Source organism: Orycteropus afer, unplaced genomic scaffold (genome assembly GCF_000298275.1).
Source record: "Orycteropus afer afer isolate SDZICR_OR568_19922 unplaced genomic scaffold, OryAfe1.0 scaffold00098, whole genome shotgun sequence".
In the NCBI taxonomy this organism is placed as follows: domain Eukaryota; kingdom Metazoa; phylum Chordata; class Mammalia; order Tubulidentata; family Orycteropodidae; genus Orycteropus; species Orycteropus afer.
The window spans coordinates 7,798,083-7,804,019 of NW_006921685.1; the positions used below are offsets into that span (position 1 = coordinate 7,798,083).

A 5,937-nucleotide genomic window follows, 5' to 3' on the forward strand; every position below is an offset into this window, starting at 1 on the left:
AAAAAAAAAAAAAAATTGCAAAAATTCAGACTGCTCAATAGCGTTCTGAGAACCCATGATTCTCCTGACCACAGTAGGGAAATACCACACTTATCCGTGTCCCAAAGGAGATATTCCTCCTCCATGCATCTCACCCCACATTCCCTTCATCTCCATGGGTTGGTTCTCCATAGGTCATCTATAATTGTCTATGCACAGGTAAAGATAAAGGTAAAGAAGGAAGTTTTCTTCTCCTACATTTAGGATTGGTAAGGGTGATGTCCCAGCAATCTGATTTAGAAACCTAAAATTTGTTGCAGTGCTTATGTTCTAAAGCAGTGTAAGGATAATAATTTTGTGATGTTGTCAGCGGTTGTCAAGTCAAATCTGACTAATGGTGTCTCCATGTGTGTAAAACTAGAACTGTGCTCCACAGAGTTTTCAATAGCTGATTTTTTGGAAGTAAGTCACCAGGCCTTTCTTCTGAGGAACCTCTGGGTGGACTTTAACCTCCAATCTTTGAGTTAGCAACCAATTGTTTTAACCATTTGTTGTTGTTGTTAGGTGCTGTCAAGTCATCTCTGACTCATAGTGACACTATGCACAGCAGAACGAAACACTGCTTAGTCCAGTGCCAGCCTCACAATCCTTTCTATACCTGAGCCCCTTGTTGCAGCCACTGTGTCAATCCATCTCATTGAGAGCCTTCCCCTCTCTTGTTGACCCTCTACTTTACCAAGCCTGATATCCTTCTCCAGAAAATGGTTCCTCCTAACAACATGACCAAAGTAGGGGAGACGAAGTCTGGCCATCCTTGCTACCAAGGAGCATTCCAGCTGCACTTGTTTCAGGACAGCTCTGTTAGTATTTTTAGCAGTCCATGGTACTCTTAGCAGTCTTCTGAACACCACAACTCAAATGTATCAACTCTTCTTCCGTCTTTCTTATTCATCGTCCAGCTCACATGCATAAGAGGCAATTGAAAATACCATGGCTTGGGTTAGGTGCACCTTAGTCTTCAGGGAGACTCTTTGCTCTTCATCACTTGAGAGAGGTCTTTTGCAGCCAACTTGCCCAGTGCAATATGTCATCTGATGTCTTGACTGCCGCTTTCACTTCTGTTGATTGTAGAACCAAGTAATATGAAGTCCTTGACAACTTCAATCTTTTCTCCACCTGTCATGAAGCTGTTTATTGGACCAGTTGTGAGGATTTTGTTTTCTTTATATTGAGGTGTAATCCATTCTAGAGCCTGTAGTCTTCAATCTTCATCAGTAAGTGCTTCAGCAACCAAAGTTGTGTCATCTGTATATCGGAGTTTGCTAATAAGTCTTCCTCCAATCCTGATGCCACATTCTTCTTCATACAATCCAGCTTCTTGGATTATTAGCTCAGCATAAACATTGAATAAGTATGGTGAAAGGATACAATCCTGATGCACTCCTTTCCTGATTTAAACCATGCAGTGTCCCCTTGTTCTGTTTGAACGACAGCCTCCTGATCTATGTACAGGTTCCTTATGTGTACAATCAAGTGTTCTGGAATTCCCATTCTTCTCAATGTTATCCATATTTTATGATCCACACAATCAAATGCCTTTGCATAGTCAATAAAACATAAGTAAACATTTTTCTGGTATTCTTTGCTTTCAACTAAGATCCATCTGACATCAGCAATGATATCCCTTGTTCTACATCCTCTTCTGAATCCAGCTTGCATTTCTGAAAGATCTCTGTCAATATACTGCTGCAACTGATTTTGAATTATCTTCAGTAAGACATTACTTGCTTGTGATAGTAATGATATTGTTCTATAATTTCCACATTCTGTGGGATCACCTTTATTTGGAATGGGTAACAATATGGATCTCTTCCAGTCAGTTGTCCATGTAGCTGTGTTCCAAATCTCTTGGCATAGCTGAATGAGTGCCTCCAGGGTGGTATCCATTTGTTGAAATTTCTCAGTGGGTATTCTGGCAGTTCCTAGAGCCCTGTTCTTTGCCAAGTCTTTCATTGCAGCCTCAACTTCTTCCTTCAATACCATTGATTCTTGATTATATGCCACCTCCTGAAATGGATGAAAACCGACCAATTCTTTTTGGTACAGTGGCTCTATGTATTCCTTCCATCTTCTTATGATGTTTTCTGCATCATTCAATATTTTGCCCATAGAATCTTTCAATGTTTCCACTCGGGGCTTAAATATTTTCTTCAGTTCTTTCAGCTTGAGAAATGCTGAACGTGTTCTTCCCTTTTGGTTTTCTAACTCCTGGTCTTTGCACATTTCATTATGGTGATTGGCTTTGTCTGCTCAAGCTGCTCTTTGAAATCTGTTCAGCTCTTTTATCCTGTCTTTTCTTCCATTTGCTTTAACTACTGTTCATTCAAGAGCAAGTTTCAGAGTCTCTTCTGACATCCATTTTGTTTTTTTCTTCCTTTCTTTTCTTTTTAATGACCTCTTGCTTTCCTCATGGATGATGTTCTTGATGTTATCCCACAATTCCTCTGGTTTTTGGTCACTGGTGTTCGATGCATCTGATCTATTCTTTAAATGGTCTCTAAATTCAGGAGGGATATTATCAAGGTCATATTTTGGCTCTCGTGGACTCTTTTAAATTGTCTTCAACTGCAACTTGAACTTGTATATGAGTAGTTGATGGTCTGTTCCACAATCAGCTCCTGGCCTTGTTTTGGCTGAAGATAATGAATTTCTTCATTGTCACTTGCCACAGAGGTGGTCAATCTGATTCCTGTGTATTACATCTGGTGATGTCCACGTGTATAGCCATCATTTATGTTGCTGAAAGAAGATACTTGCAATGAATAAATCATTGGTCTTGCAAAATTCTAACATGCGATCCCCAGCATTATTTCTGTCACCAAGGCCATATTTTCCAACTACCAGTGATTCTTCTTTGTTTCCAACTTTGGCATTCCAATCACCAATGATAATCAACACATCTTTATTGCATGTTCAATGAATTTCAGATTGCAGAAATTGGTAGAAATCTTTAATTTCCTCATCTTTGGCTTTGGTCATTAGTGCACAGATTTGAATAATAGTAGTGTTAACTGGTCTTCCTTGGCATATAGATATTATCCTATTGCTTACAGCATTGTACTTTAAGACAGATCTTGAAACAATTTTTGTGATGATGAATGCCACACCATTCCTCTTCAATTTGTCATACCCAGCATAGTAGATCATATGGTTGTCTGAATCAAAATGGCCAAAACTGCTTCATTTCAGCTCACTAATACCTAGGATATCAATTTTTATGCATTCCATTTCATTTTTGACAACTTCCAATATTCCAATTCATACTTCATACATTCCATGTTCTGATTATTAATGGATATTTGCAGCTGCTTCTACTCATTTTGAGTCATGCCACATCAGCAAATGGAGGTCCTGAAATCTTTACTCCATCCATATCATTAAGGTCATCTATACTCTGAGGAGTCAGCTATTCCCTATTCATATTTTGAATGCCTTCCAACCTGATTAGCTCATCTTCTGACACTATATTGGATAATGTTTCAGGGCTATTCATAAAGTTTTCCAGTAATATATCATACAGTATTTCACTGCTATTCCTAAGGTTTTCACTGGCCAATTGTTTGAGAAATGGTCCCTTCCTTCTGAGTCTGTCTTAGTCTGGAAGCTCTGCTGAAACCTATGTACCCTAGCTAAACATGCTGGCATTTTGCAACACCAGTGGCAAAACCTCCAGCCTCACAGAAACACTCAAGCCGCCACAGAGGACAAACTGACAGACAAGTTTGTATCCATTAGTTGTTCCTAATCATTCTGCTCACTTTCCCACCTATCTGGGGCTTGGCCTTAAATAAAGCTCCTCCAGAAGCCCCAAGCTGTGCATCAGCCTACCTGTCCAGGGCCTGGCCTTAAATAAAGCTGCCTCAGAAGGCTGAGCTGTATACCCATTTACCTGTCTGGGGCCTGACCTTATAACAGAACATTTGTATTATCCAGGAGCTCCAATATCATGATAATACTTAATATTTGAGTGCCGACTCGATGGCACACAACAATAACAACAATTATTTTATATAGGAGATCCTGAGTGGCACAAATGGTTAACTGCTGGACTACTAATCAAAAGGTTGGCAGTTCTGACCCATCCAGAGATGCCTGGGAAGTCAGGGTTGGTTATTTGCTTTGGAAAGGTCACAGCCTTGAGAACCCTCTGGAGCTGCTCTACTTTGCACACATGGAGTTGGTATGAGTCAGAATGGATTCCACAGCAACGAACAATAACACAAACATTTGTTATATTTTATTGTATTTAATCCGCACAAAACTTTCATGAGGAGGGTAGTTATCACATTTCACCTCCAATGTTCATGACATGATTTTATGCTATTCTAAGAACTTTATCTGTGTGTATAAATTACTTCTGTGGAATGTTGTGTTTTAACTTACAAACTATCAAATGGCATATTAACCTTTTGAACACATTTTGTCTGGGACTTAGAGAATTACTCTGTTGAGATTTAGCACTGTTCTGTTTATTTTAATGACCTTGTAAAGTCTTAATTTATGACTACTTGTCCTGGAGAAAAGTTATTTTTTTCCCTCATGTCCCTTTTAACAAGCTTTCAGGATTCTGTAGAGGAAAACAGAAAGGTGAGCACATTGATTAAATGTCTCAATCAAGTGGTTTGGTCTCAGTACATAGAAACATATAAAGTAATATTCAATAGTCATTTGGTAAATAGATCTAGAATAGAGGCTAATTTTAATTACTTCCCTGTCAGCCTAAGTTGTCTTAATTTTCTGTGAAAACTGTTTTAGGGCAAAGATCCTATTTGATAATTTTAGGTCTTTAGTGCCTGGCATGATTCTGGGCACAGCATGAGTATTTAAACAGCCAAGTTAATAAGCATTTATCATGAAATGTGAACAAAGTCTCATTCAGTGAAGAACAGTAAAGTCGTGTTTCCATACTGTACCTCTGATGATATGATGTAAACAGTAATTGTTGGTGATACCACTTAATTGGCTAACTAGGCCCTATTTATCTCTTGATTAAAAATTCAGAAAATATTGAACAGAGTGATTTTCTTTTACTGTTTCCTATCAATACATTTATCTCAATGGCTATTCATGTTATAACTGTATAAACTGAAATTAACCATGTTTTCTATTGACAGGGATATACTATATATATTATATTGTGTGTGTGTGTGTGTATGTCATTATCTGTTTCTCTGGGAGCTCTAGTGGCACAATGGTTAAGCTCTTGACTGCTAACTAGAAGGATGGAGTTAGAACTCATCAGCCGCTCTGTGAGAGAAAGATGTGACAATCTGCTTCTGTAAAGATTACAGGCTTGCAAACCCTATGGGACATTTCTATTTTGTCTTATAGGGTCGCTATGAGTTGGAATTGACTGGATGGCAACAGGTCTGGTTGATATGCCTCCATCTCGATGTCTTGGTTTTTGTCAAGCAGATCACCTATGTCATTTAGATACATTTTTAAGTACAGTCAATTACCATAAGTGGCATTGTTTTGCATAGGAAAATAAACTTAATAAAAATTAGTCATCATTCTTTTATAAATATAACACCTAGATTTTTGTGTTAGTTTTTTATAAGCCTCATATAATTCTATAGTAGTTGTCTGTTATACTGAAGGACTAAAAAGACTTTTTTTTCTCCTGAATGGAATAACATTTTCTAATGTTCTTACTAAATTCTAGTGAGAAACTGAAGACTCATTATTGGCTAATTGTAAACACTGTGATTTAAATGCGAGCATGTCATAAATATTAAGCACTCAGTGCTATTTTGTGTGCTAAGTATTATGATTTAGATTGATCTAAGTGCCTTTATTGGGAGCTCTGGTAGCATAGTGGCTAAAGCACTTGACTGCTAACCAGAAGGCTGGCGGTTCAAACCCACCAGCCACTCCTCGGAAGGAAGGTTGGGCAAT

The 5,937-nt window shown here is 38.2% G+C and overlaps 1 protein-coding gene across 1 annotated transcript in view; it reads right to left on the reverse strand.

Annotated features, from left to right (window-relative positions):
- The window catches only part of GC (GC vitamin D binding protein), a 159,495-nt gene that overhangs the window by 31,103 nt on the left and 122,455 nt on the right, over window positions 1–5,937 (reverse strand). The window lies entirely within an intron of this gene.